A 13,420-nucleotide genomic window follows, 5' to 3' on the forward strand; every position below is an offset into this window, starting at 1 on the left:
TGTCCACTACTGCCCTCAACCCTGGTATGGGCTTGTCAGCACGACGTGGGATTGGGCAAGGAAGGACATTGCCAGTTATGGCTGAAGGTCATTGTCAGGGGAGGTAGAAGTGCCTTGCAATTGTTTTACATGGCTTTATGTTGGTATGTAATTATGCTGTCATCCCACAGTTTGATGATACTTTAATGAAATCTTTGTGTGTGCGCACACACACAGTTCGGGGAGTTGTTTATTGCTGGTGAGATTTTGTCTTTTCTAGTGCACACAACCTGAGTTTGTAATCTTTGCTTGTTTCAAAATTGTCCATCTGAAACAGGTTGAAATCCGTGACAGACAGGGCTGCCAGATGAATCTTCTCAAACCATTGATTTCATCATGTTGTGCCTGTCCGTAAACACCCACAGCGGCTCCCTCTGGCATGGAAGGGAGACCACATTCCCCAGGCTGGCAGACAGAACTCCTGATGGATGTCTGTCTTCACCCTATTCAAACCTTTCAGCTCTGCAGAAGCAAACCCAGAATCTTACTGGGCTGTGGACATTCTCCTGTGAAGCCTCTGGACATTCATCTGAGGATTCAGCCTGATTGCATGCATTCCTTCCCGCCTGGAGGAGAGGCGGACTCCCTCTGGGAGGAAGCGGACGGAATGGCAGGAGGAGGAGGAGGAGGAGGAGGAGGAGGAGGAGGAGGAGGAGGAGGAGGAGGCTTTGACAGTGTGCCTGGGCCTGCGGGAAGGTCACAAAAATGCATTTGTGGGGAGTGGTCGAGGAACGCCAAGTATGGGGGTGGGGGCTTCCTGAGAAAACGGTTAGTGGGTGGCTGGGGGGCTCTGGGGCTCGCTTCCAAGTGCTAATTTCCTCCATCAGTGTCTGTGCCGCTTGGTTGCTGGAGCAGCATCCAGCTAGCCTGACTTGTCAGGCACCTGTTGTCCACTTTAGGTTCCATGTGTACTATCTGTCACACTCTCCTAGGACTGTACACAGTTGGATAGCTCTGCCTGAGGGCTGTGGCCTCTCTTGGGTTGGCCTTTCCATGCTCTGTTGGGGACTCTCAACTACTTAATTTTAGAATGCAAAGTTGACCCCTACCCCTTTCCATGCTGGGAATTGAACCCTGGGCCTTGCCCATGCTAGGCAAACACTCTACCACTGAACTACACATTCCAGCTGAATATCTGGTAGGGCAGTTCTATTAAAATGACTGTACTTGGAAACCTAGTGAAGGAATATGCTTGATTAGTATTCCCGCTCATTAAATGTTCTTATGTACATGCTGGTTCAAATCCATGTTAGTTTCTTTAGCCTCCAGTGCTGGGGATGGAACCCATGACATCATGTATGTTAGGCAAGCATTACTAAGTGAGCCATGTCTCCAGCTCCCTAAAAATCTACTTAGAAAATAAAATCGGAAGGAAACGTTTTAGGCTGGAGGCTTGTTGTCAAGTCTACCTGCAGCCTGAAAGGGAGGAGTGGGGAACGCACTAGCTGTCTAGTTGTTAGAACCCAGCAAATGTCAGTGCGAGCCTGGAGCTAGAGGTGCTCAGGTTTGGGGGTGTGGGCCCCAGGAATGTGTTGTCGCAGGCCATTCCCCAGAAGCTCTGGTGCGCCAGGCAGGCGGCTGTCCTTGGTTCACAGTAGCGGTCTTCATAGCCACACTTTCTCTGCTTTTTCATTACTCCAAGAAAGCACTCCCCAGGCTATTTCTGTGGGGGTGACATCATTGTCTGGCTGTAGAAGCAAACATTTGCATGGATCTGGGAAGCAAGGGTAGCAGGTGGGGTCTGAGAGGAGCATGATGGGCCAGTAGCAGGTGTGGACTGCTGCTGCAGGGGCACAGTGCAAGGAGTGGGCCAGCAAAGGGAAGAGGCTCCATTTCCTCAGGAGGGTTTTTTTTTTTTTTTGAGGTGGGGGGGTGGCTCCTGTGTTCAATGTCTGGGCAAAAGTTGGTGCTGAGGAGGGAGATAGATAGGTTGAGACCCAGAGTTTGAAGCCTATGGTAGATTTGGGGGGGCGGGGCTTTGTTTAATGCTTGAGAATTCTGCAAAATTGTGAGCTAGGGATGGAGTTCAGCATAGAGCTCTTGCCTAACGTGTGAGAGGCCCAGGGTTCAATACCTAGTACCAAGGACAGGGGGACAGCAAAAGGGAGGGAGGGGGTGGCGGGGACAGAGAGAGAGAGAGAGAGAGAGAGAGAGAGAGAGAGAGACAGACAGACAGACAGACAGACAGACAGACAGACAGACACAGGGAAAGGGACAAGGAGAAACATACAGAGGAGAAAGTACATGAGAAGACCAGTCTATTTTTGTTGGAGATGGAGTGAGTAAAAGTTTCTTTACTTGCAGATCTTATTTTTGAAATGCTAGGGATTGAACCCAAGATTCAGTTTGAACTTGGTATACCCTCATGCCCCTCACTTTAACTTTCCCAGCTCTGGATCCAGGGGGCTCGCATGCTGTGAAAGGAAAGAGAAGGGAAGGGGCAGGCTGCTCACAGGATGGAATCCGTAACTGTAGCCAGCCGATGTCTGCTGGTGACAGGGCAGGGGAGTTTATTTTTTCCCCACTTCCAGCTCTCATTTCCTGGGCACTGAGCACTAGTGGGTCACGGCCTAGGCCCTTGGTTTATTCCACGGTATCTGCACAGAGCTCTGTGGAGGATGTACAGATTCTGCTGTGTAGTGAGAGCCGCTGGAAGCTCAAGTCTTGGGTACCTGTACGTGCTGCCTGAGAAGGGTCTGGGTTGTGTGGTTCAGTTAGTAGCTGGAGAGTGATGTGTGGCCCGCTTGGGTTGCCCCCCAGGATCTGCCTTGACAAACCTTCCCTTGGCCTGAGACTTAAGTCCCAGCCTCAGGTAGATTCACTGTTGTGACCGTCTTAGCCTGCATACTTTCTCTGCTTCCTCGTTAGTGGGAAGGAAGCACTCACTACCCAGGATACTGCGCTCTTGTTTGCAAATTTCATCAGACATCTGGCGCTGAAAGGAGCCCTGCTTCCTAACTCGCCTGCCCCAGGTCCTTGCCCAGTGTGTCTGTGCACGATGTGTGCACACACAGCTATGCTGGATGAGTTTTGGGGAGAGACCGGCACTGCTGTGTACCTAAGTGCTGGGACGGGAGTTGCTGTTTGTACTGTTAGTGTTTAAGCTTGTGTTGGCCTGGGCTAGAGCTGTCTCCTTCCCAGACTATGGAAGTCAAGATGATGCCTTCCCTGCTGCGGTGTCAGATATCCTCAGGACAGCACCCCTGCAAGGGATCCCTTTTTAGCTCGAAGGAAGGGAAGGCGCGTAGTGGATGTCCAGTGACTGACTTTCTGAGAGCTGTGTGGGTGGCCATCTGTCCTCAGAGAAGCATCTTGGTCACAGTGACACTCTACATTTTATTTTTCTTGGTGATTTCTTACTGGGAATGGAGCTTCTGGGTGACTCTGGACTAGGAAAGTTATTAATTACTACTTTGTATGCCTGATGTACTTGACATTTTTTACCGCTGCTTCTTTTGTGTATGTGTGTTGTGTGTACAGGAGAGCACACAGCACAGTGTATGTGTAGAGATAAGAGGACAACTCTTGGAATTTGGTTCTTTTGTTCTGCTCCTTGGGCTCCAGGGATTAGACTGTGGTTGTCATACTTGGCAGCAAGCACCTTTGCCTGGTGATCCATCTTGCAGACCTCGACTGGGTTTGGGGATGACAGTGGTTTGTTACGAAATGATGAAATTAAAGAAAAACCATAACAAAAAATAAAGAGAAAATACACTAAAATGTGTGCTGGTTTTGGAAACAACATAGTGTATTTGAGTGAAATAATTTGTTGTTTTGTTTGTGAATCAACTTGTATTTTCCACAGGCTGCTTGGGCTGTTCCTGTGTGTGTGTGTGTGTGTGTGTGTGTGTGTGTGTGTGTGCGCGCGCATTTACATGTGGAAACTAACACCCTTGGCTATCATTTCTTAGATGCTATGCACCTTTTTCTTTATTTTTATTTTTCTTTCTTTATTTTTTGAGACAAGATAGGGTTTCTTTGTGTAACCTTGGCTGTCCTGGAACTCTCTGTGTAGACCACCTGCCTCTGCTTCTGCTGGGATTAAAGGCACGCAGCACCGTGCCCTGCTATACACCCTGGGTTTTGGTCTCCCACGGGTTGGAGCACAGCGAGTGCCAGGGATCCTGCCCTCCTCTCTCTGGCAGTGGCACTGTAGGTGTGCTTCACACACCGGGCTCTTTATGTGGGTTCTGGGTGTCAGGCTTGGGCTCTCATGCTTCCCCCACAGACCCACCTCTTTAGCACTACACACACTTCCTGAGCATATCTCCTGGTGTCTGGCTGCCTCAGACTGTGTGTGTGTGTGAACTGAGCCCTGTCCTGTTGCTGAGATCTCATGACGGAGTACCCCTGGGCATCAGGCTGAGGGCAGGTGCTTCTGGAAAACGGGCTATGCCTCTTTCCCAGCCACTTGCTTAGTCACTATTCAGGACATCCTGCCTCTTTGTGTTAGGCTGGGCTACATTCTGGAACCACAGGAATTCCTGCCACTCAGGAGCCTACATTCTTGTAGGTGAGACAGAAAACAGGTGAGTAAGTGAGTGACACTATGGGCACCTAGGGTTCTGGAACAAATGGAGCAGGGCCTGTAGCACAGCCCATGAAAGTATTTGTTTCCCAAGACCTAGAGAAACAACTGATTTCTAAATTGAAGATAGATAGTTGAAGACTTAGATTTGCGTTGCAAAATATTCTTCCAAATGAAGGGTGCACCACAGGAAGAAAAGGCAGGCAGCAAGGAATTGAACTGGGAGGTTGTGTGTGGTGGTGCCATTGTTCCCAGGAGGTAATAGGGAGGGCCAGGGTCAGGAGAAAGGCACAGGCCACTGCCCATCCCAGATTGAATGTACCCAGCCTTGCCATTTTGGGTGAGGCCATGACAGAAATGGGACAGATGTGTGGCTTTTTACTAGGATGCTATTTGGCCCTAAAAATACTGAAGTTGGAGAGTGGCGTCTGTGAGAGAGAGCATGGTCTTCAGTGTCATTGTATTACTGAGCCTTCTCAGGCCTGTGTCCCCAGTGTTCGGGTTGCAGGTTATGGGCTCTTTTAGAGATGGGTCCTTATGGTACTCAACTGGCTGGGCGCCACAGGCTTATTCAAAACAGGTGTGGTGATGGGCTCTGGGCTTCAGCCTTGGATGTGAGTCAGACATGCGGGAGTGGGCCCGGAGTTTCCTTTATTCATCCCTATTTGCTTTTTGTTGGTAATCCTGTGTAATTCCCCGGTTTCATGATGTAATTCTAATGGAATTAAACTTGAACACTTCAAAAATTATGTAATTAATTGTGTTCAGCTTCAATTACAGTGACTAATTATAATGATACCTGGTGGCAAGTCAGGTACGTACTGGTGGGGGGTATGCGCCTGCCAGGTATCAGGGCAGACACTTGCTGGCAGGCATTGCCACAGTGGCATCAGGGCTGCCTGGCTGGCCATGGCTTCTTGGGGGTCTCCTTCGGATAGCGCCACTGGTGGCCAGGCAGACAGGGAGGCAGTGACAGGCCAGGGAGGGAAAGGCTGTTTGAGGATGAGGTTGACATAAAGGACTAGAGCTCCAAAGCAAGTGGCCGTAGCCCAGGAAGCTGAGGCCGTATGCTGGGGTTCTGTTTGCCTGGGGAGTCAGGGCGAATGCATGCAAGTGCACTTGAAGGTTCCAGACTTGGGAAGACAGCTAAAGGAGGAGGGAGGTGGTGCACGAGGGGAAGAAGCCAGGAGTCAGGTGTTAAGATGTCCCTGTGGTACTGTTTGCTGGAGGACAAGGTTCAAGGCCTAGTGCGTGGGAGCAGAACTGTGAGACCCTGAAACACAGCTCTGAGTTTGCGGGCTTTAGAAACCCCCCTTTACTGGCTGGAGGTGTAGCTTATGGGTTGAGCGATTACCCAGCACTCACAGAGCCCTAGTTCCATCCCTAGCTCCACACACACAGGGTGTGATGGCACACAAGTTCCAGGTTACATAGTGAGCTCAAAGCCAGCCTGGCCTACATGAGACCCCGTCTAAAAAGATGGCCGTTTTGCCAGGTTTTGTTTTGTGTGAGAAAGAGGGGCTCCTTCTTGCTCAGCATCCCCTCATACCAGTTGACTGTCCTCGGATGGGGGTTGCAGAATTGTCCCTGAAGGGTTGTGCTGTATTTGTGGAAGACCCAGCAGCCTGTCCTTGCTCACCTGCCTGCTTGATGAATGACTCTGCCGACACCTTCTTCCCGGAAGTGTCTGGAAGTCTACTCTGTACACAGCACCTAGGTGGCCCTTGGTGCCTAGAGCTGTGTTTTTGAGAGCTGCTTTCTGTTTAGGGGCTTAGGGAATCTTCTCAGAAGACTGATTCTTTAAGGCTGCACTGGACAGGCGCTCTCAGCTGCAGCCCACGTGTCCTGCTACAGGCCCTATTGTTTAGGAAGGAGCCCTGTCCATCTCCAAGCTCTGGCTGAGGCCGAAGTTCCATTTGGGCCCATGCAGGAGCCTGGATGCATTCACAGTCTTGGTTATTGAGGGGAGAGTGGTACTTGCACACACAAGGGGTACACAGCCACTTTGAAAAAGTTGCTCTGGGCTGGGGGAAGTTGGTAAAGCACTCGTATCACATGCAAGAGGCCCCGAGTTTTCATCCCCATCGCTGTAAAAGTTAATTCAGAAAATTTAAAAAGCATTCTGAGAACTGTTAAACAAACAAAAGGATATCTTTTGGAAGGATGGTTTGAAGAAAATTTGAAGTTTTCCTTATTTCTGTATTGTTGACTTGGCATAGAGACTGGCCTTTTCGTCCCAGACTCACTGTAACCAGGGGTCACCTTGTACTTGGGGTCCTCTTGCCTCCACCTTAAGTGTGGGGTTGCAGGTGTGGCTAGACTGCTGGCCAGTGTGCCTCAGGGACTCTCCTCCTCCCCAGCACCCAGTGAGTTCAAGGCTTTGTGCCCCATGCCCTTGGTGCTGGGGGTTGAACTTGGGTCCTCACACCTACCCAGCAACCACTTTACTGACAGCGCTCTCCCTAGCCTCTGTGTGAATGTATGTATGTATTTACGTTTCCTCGGTACATTTGGAGGAGTGGAATTGTCTGCGTCTCCAGTGACGTTAACTTGAGTCTGGCCTTCGGGCCTCTTGGGTGACTCTTCTTTCCACGGTGCATATTTTAACACCTGGCTTGTGCTCTGCTCCATCCTGGCCTGGTTTTCCTCCTTACAAACCTCTTAGGCTCCTCCTGTAACCCCTCCCGAATCCCAACTCCTACTGCAGGCAAGCTGATTTTGTGGAAACAGTTGGGTAACAGTTTGGGGATGAGAGCACAGTCCTCCCTTTCTTGCACACCTGCCTTGCATACCACCAAGGGATCCCCCTGTAGGCCATCACCCTGTAGGGCTGGCTCACACCACCAAGGGATCCCCCTGTAGGCCATCACCCTGTGGGGCTGGCTCACACCACCAAGGGATCCTCCTGTAGGCCATCACCCTGTAGGGCTGGCTCAGGCGTGGGGACTTCACTTTGGTTTTGGTTAGATCATCAGCCAGGGGCTGTGGGGTATAGTTGCTTCCTGCCTTCAGATTTGCCTGGGTCAGAAAAGGCTACCCTGATACCCCACTACCATCTCAGTTTTGGGGCCTTCAAGTCAGAATGCCAGTCACAGAGTAGAACAGTGAGAGGGTGCTTGTGTCCTTGGTGGCTCTGAGGTACTGAGTAAGCAACCGCTGTTTTCTCACCTGTGGCGGGAGAAAACATGTCCTCGCCATTCCTGAGGGAGTGTTGATTTCCTGCGCCTGGGAAAGACCCCCCGACCCACGCAGGGTCTCACTGTGTTGAAGCTGAGGACCTTGCATGCAGGTGCTGTGCCACTGAACTAAGTCCCTAACCCCTGGGAAAACATGCTGTTTGGATTTGCTTTTATTTTGTTTTGCTTTGTTTTGAGACAGTCTCACCATGTAGTCTCCTGCTCTGGAGAACTTGATATATGCAGCAGGCTGGCCTTGACTTTTCAGCAGTCCTCCTGCTTCTCTCTGCCTTGCAAATGCTGCGGGTGTAAGTGTGCACTATCATACACAGCTTTTGTTGGTGTTTGTTTGTTTGTTTTTGAGATGGGTTCAGTACGTAGATCAGGCTGGCCTCGAACTAGCTACAGTCCTCTTGCTTCTGTCTCTGGAGCGCTGATTACACTGTGCACCACTGTGTCTGGCTGGAAAAAGCACTCTGAAACAAGATGTCATAATTAAAATCCAACTCCTGAGAGTTTTTTCCTGGTGGCCTTGGCTTGGCGTGGACCCAGAGGAATGCCCTGGAGACACGCTGGTCCTCAGGGTGGCAGATGTGAGTATGGGAGAGACGTGTGCCCCTAGCTCTCATTTCTAATGGCAAACAGAATCCCATTTGCTGTGCCAGCTGTCCTTCCATACTTTAGCTCCAGCCAATAAAACATTAAGCAATTAGAACAGTTAATATTCAGTTCAGTATAATTAGATGCTGGTGTAAATTGTGAATGAAATTGGCAGGTTCTGTAAGTTATAGAGAAATACCAAGGCTCTTTCTGGTTGGGAATATGTGCCTGTGACTCTCCGTCTTTCACCTTAACTTACGCCGGGGCAGAAACCCTAAGCAGCCCAGTTCCATGTGCTTTGGAAAGTTCAGGAACGTCTTGGACTTGGGTTGTCATGTTAAAAATCCTTAGGTCAAACAACAAATATTTTTATGTGCCTGTCTATCTTTGCACACCGGCATGAGACACCAAGTTCCTGTTGCCTGCCTGCCTCGGGGTGGTCTGTGTATGCTGCGTGCATGTGCACTGTTTTGCCCAACCTTCACTGTTAGTCTGCCCTCAATATATTGTGGGCAATCCCTACACACTGTGACATTTCATTTAAAAATGTTTTGCCTTTTGATTTGGTTTTGTATGTATCCCAGGCTGGCCGTTGAACTCATAATTCTCTTGCCCTTTAGCCTTTCAACAAGTCCTGGGATTATAGGTGCTTGCCACTGTGCTTGTTCTGTTTGTTTGTTTTGTTTTTGTTTTCTCCCCAAGTCTTGGGGGTAACCTATGGCTTCATGTGTGCTAAGCAAGTGCTTTACCAATAGAGCTGCATACATCGCCTGGAGCATCCTGGATTGCTCCCCACAGTGGCTGCACCACTTTATTCATGAATGATGGTGTCTTGTCTCTCCATTCCTTCTTTGAAGTTTTTGTTGTTGTTGTTTTGGTTTGGTTTTTTTTTTTTTTTTTTTTTTTTTTTGAGACAGGGTTTCTCTGTGTATACTTGGCTGTCCTGGACTCAATTTGTAGACCAGGCTGGTCTTGAACTCACAAAGATCCACCTGCCTCTGCCTCCCGAGTGTTGAGATTAAAGGCGTGTGCTAGCACACCTGGCTTATTTGAAGTATTTTATACAGGCAGTTATTTGTTAATTATTCACCTACTGACTGATGTTTTTTAAAGCAGCCTGTTAGTGATTTGTCATTTTCTCCTCATTACCAGGGTGCTTGTACTTGTGATAAACCTCATTCTAGAACTTGTTAGCTATGTAGATTTTCTCCTTGGTATTAAGTTCTGTCCTATTCATTCATTCATTCATTCATTTTAATTTTGAGGCAAGGTCTGTGGGGTTCTGGTGGCCAACTTGCTGGGTTGACCAGGCTGACCTGGAATTCAGATATCCATCCACCCTGCCTTCCAAGTACAGGAGTTAAAGTTGTGTGCAATCACTCTCAAACCTCTCGACGTTTTGAAAACGATTTTTAATTATACTTATGTGTGTATGTGTCTGAATGTATATATGTGTTCCACATATATATGTGGGTGTCCACAGAGGCCGGAAGAGGGCGTTAGATCTCCAGGATTGAAGTTCCAGGCAGTTGTGAGCCACCTCGTGTGTGTGCTGGTAATCCACCTCAGATCCTCTGCAGGAGCAGCAGCGAGTGGTCCCAACTGTTATGGCAGCGCTCTAGCCCTTTGGCCATTCTTCTTTCTTTTCTTTTTTTCATTCTTTTTTATTTTAGTGGACCTACAGATTTGTGTATTGTACTTAGTGGTGCTTTGTTAGTTTTCCTCACTTTGGGTCTAGTCCTCAGTCTCTATTTGTTTGTTTATTTGCCTGTAGTATCTTTTAGTAAGTAGGAAAGGGTAATTTTGTTGGGGGGCGGTCAGTCTATCAATTTCCCATGTTCCTGGTTAGTGGTAGATATTTCAGTCAAAAATTGCCTGGGATATGTTCTTTTTCCCCAAGATCACAAAGAAGTTATGTTTCTTTGTGTATGTGTGTATATGTATATATGTGTGTATATATATGGTGTGTGTGTGTGTGTGTGTGTGTGTGTGTGTGTGTGTGTGTGTGTGTGCAGATGGACACACTGATTGTCTCCTTTATTCTTCTCTACCTTATGAGACAGAGTCTCTCACTGAACCTGGCTGGCCAAACAAGCTCCTGAGATCCTCCTGACTTTATCTCCCAGCCCTAGGGCGACAGACATGCACTGCTAATGCCCAGTTTTTTTCTTTTTGGAGGGAGGTGGTTGAGACAGGGTGTCTGTGTAGCCCTGGCTGTCCTAGAACTCTCTAGGCTGACCTCAAACTCAGGGAGATCCACCTGCTTCTGCCTCGTTAGTGTTGGGATCAGAGGTGTGTTCCACTACACCTGGCCATGCTAGAGATCCAAATCCAATCCTCAGGCTTGTGCAGTAGGCACTTTACCCACTAAGCCTTCTTCCCAGCTTTGTGTCTATATAGATTTGTCCTTTACAGTTAAACTTTCAATTGAGTTGACATTGAATTCTTAGCCATCTTTTCTCTGCTGATTTGGGACACTGCTTTGTTGTAGTTTAAGTCCTTAAGAGTGTATGTATTACTCTTTTTTCCTGTTACTGTCGTGAAATGCCAGAAGCTGGATACTTTATCAAGAATAAAGGTTTATTTAACTTACAATTTGAGAGCCAGAAAGTTCAAACAACGTGGTGCCACTTCTGGAAAGATCTTTCCATGGCTCTGTTAACTCCTGATGGATGATATAAAGGTAAGGTAGTATGAAAGCATAGTAAGATAGGATGCCAGAGAGTGGGCAAGGTCTGCACCCCCCCCCCCTTTCTGGAACTAATTAACCAGTGTCCCAGAGAAGTGCTTAATTCCCTCTCAGGAAAAGGACTCCGGCTCTTGCTAATGACTTCCCACTAGGCTCCACCTCTTAAAGGTTCCACAGTCTTGCACATTGCCCCACTGGGGACCAAACTAAATTAACTGCAGGTTCTTTACAGTTTTTGTAGTTATTGTGATCCCCTCCTCAATTTTCAAAGTGATTATTGCAGTGTCCAGGGAGGCTGTTGGTTTTGCTCACTGATTGTGAATGAGGCAAGCTGGCTTTTACTGGTTTCGCTAGGTAACTTGATGCTGTTGCCTTTTTTGGGTTCGTGGGTGGGGGGAACTGGGGCGGGTAATGGCATATGCAGATTTTGGCAGTTCCTTCTGTCCCTTGCTCCCAGTCCTGATGTTGGAGTCCTTTGTTCTATTGGCCTGAACCTCAGAGACCCAGATAACCAAAAACTTGCCTGAAAAGAAATGTGCTAAGGCTGGGTTGTGGTGGCTTATGCCTTTAGTTCCAGCAGGGAGGCAGAGGCAGGTGGATTTCTATGAGTTTGAGACCAGCTTGGTTTACAGAGTGAGTTCTAGGGCAGTCAGGGCTACACAGGGAAACAGAAAATAAAACAAACCAATAAACAAACATCTCCAAAACTAACCAACCAGACCCCCCCAATATAAAAAAACAAAACAAAACAAACTCAAAAAACAACATGAAATATGCTAGCTTTAGAAGTTTTAGCCTTCACTCCCTTTCCTCCAGTTTTGAGGGTTATTAGCATACATAGCTGTTGACCCTTGGCAAATTCCTTCATGTCAGTTGGATTCTTTTGCCTTAGTCCACGAATGTGTTAAATGGCATTACTTGGTTTCACTTCCTGGAATAGAATCTTTTTTTTTTTCATTCTCAAAGTACTGTTGGATATGAGCAACAGTTTTGAAAGCTTTATTAAACTTTATTAAGCTAACTAGTATCATCCTGTTCTACCCAGTTAGATGTGAGATTATAGTGGTCTCATGAAATGAGTTCAACTGCTTTGGGAGGATTTGAACGTGAGCACTGTGCGTTCTTAGACTGGGTAGAGCTTACCTTCAGGGCCATCAGTGCCGGCCTGGAGGTGTGACAGTTCACTTTCCTAGTCAACCCTAGTTCCTCTTAGATCTATTTTGATACTTATCCAGCTTTAAATTTTAATATATTTGTTCACAGTATTGTCTTAAGTTTTGTAAAGCTCTTAGCTATAAATATTTCTTCCTAAGTTGTCTTTTGGAATTTTCTTACAGCCTTTTATTTTCTACTAGGCACAGAGCTTTGCTTATTCTGTTTATTTATCTGTTCATTTATGGTGTGTGTGTGTGTGTGTGTGTGTGTGTGTGTGTGTGAGTGTATTTAGGTGTGAGTTGTAGGCCAGAGGTGAACATCAAGTGTTCTTCTCAGTTGCACTTCTACCTTTAAAAAAAGTGCGTGTGTCTGTGTGTAAATGTGTGTAGGAGTATGAATGTGTACGTGTGTGTTGTGTGTATAGGTGTGCTCACCCACGTGGACACACACAGAGGCCAGAGGTTGCCATCAGCTGTCTTCCTCAGCTGCTCTCCATTTTATTTTTGAGGCAGTGTCTCTCATTGACTCTAGAGCTCTCTGTTTTCACTAGAGTAGCTGGCTAGTGAGGGTCTGGGACCCGCCTGTCTCTGTCCTCCCAGTGCTGTGATTCTTCTGAGCCCAGCTTTGAAGATGAGAGATGGGTGATCTGAACTCATGCCTGCACGGCAAACACTTTACCAATCAGCCTGCTCTCTAGCTTTCTGCTTCTCCTATTAATCCTAACAAAATTGCTTTTGGTCTTGTTAATCTTCTGTTTTGTGTTTATGTGGCCAAGTCTTCACCTTTATTTCACTCTTGTCTCCTTTAATTAATTCTCTTTCCTTAAATTCTTTTGAGGGCTCAGCTTTTTAAATTTGAATTCTTATTTTCAGATAAGTCTGTTCAAAGCCATAACATCTTCTCTAATTTACTTTAGCCATGTCCATAAATTGTGACATGTAGCACTTTCATTTTTAAATTTAATACTCGTTTTATAATTTCTCTATAATTTCCTCTTTAACCTATGGGTTGTTTAATAGCCATTTAATCTAGATTCTTTACATCTGTCCTTAATGGCTTTTCTTATGTTCTTGATGTGTATTTTTATTACATATGCTAAAAAAATAGTCCATGGCTCTGAGTCTCTGAGCTGTCTGAGACCTCTTTGATTCATGACACATGGACCTTTATGAATGTTATCATTACTTTTTAAAGATTTATTTATTATGTATACTGTGCTCTGTCTGCATGTGT

At 47.1% G+C, this 13,420-nt stretch overlaps 1 protein-coding gene across 12 annotated transcripts in view; it reads left to right on the forward strand.

Moving 5' to 3' along the window:
* CUX1 (cut like homeobox 1) overlaps positions 1–13,420 on the forward strand; it is a 346,720-nt gene that overhangs the window by 23,831 nt on the left and 309,469 nt on the right. The window lies entirely within an intron of this gene.

Source organism: Acomys minous, assembly GCF_964271855.1.
Source record: "Acomys minous genome assembly, chromosome: 16".
In the NCBI taxonomy this organism is placed as follows: Eukaryota; Metazoa; Chordata; class Mammalia; order Rodentia; family Muridae; genus Acomys; species Acomys minous.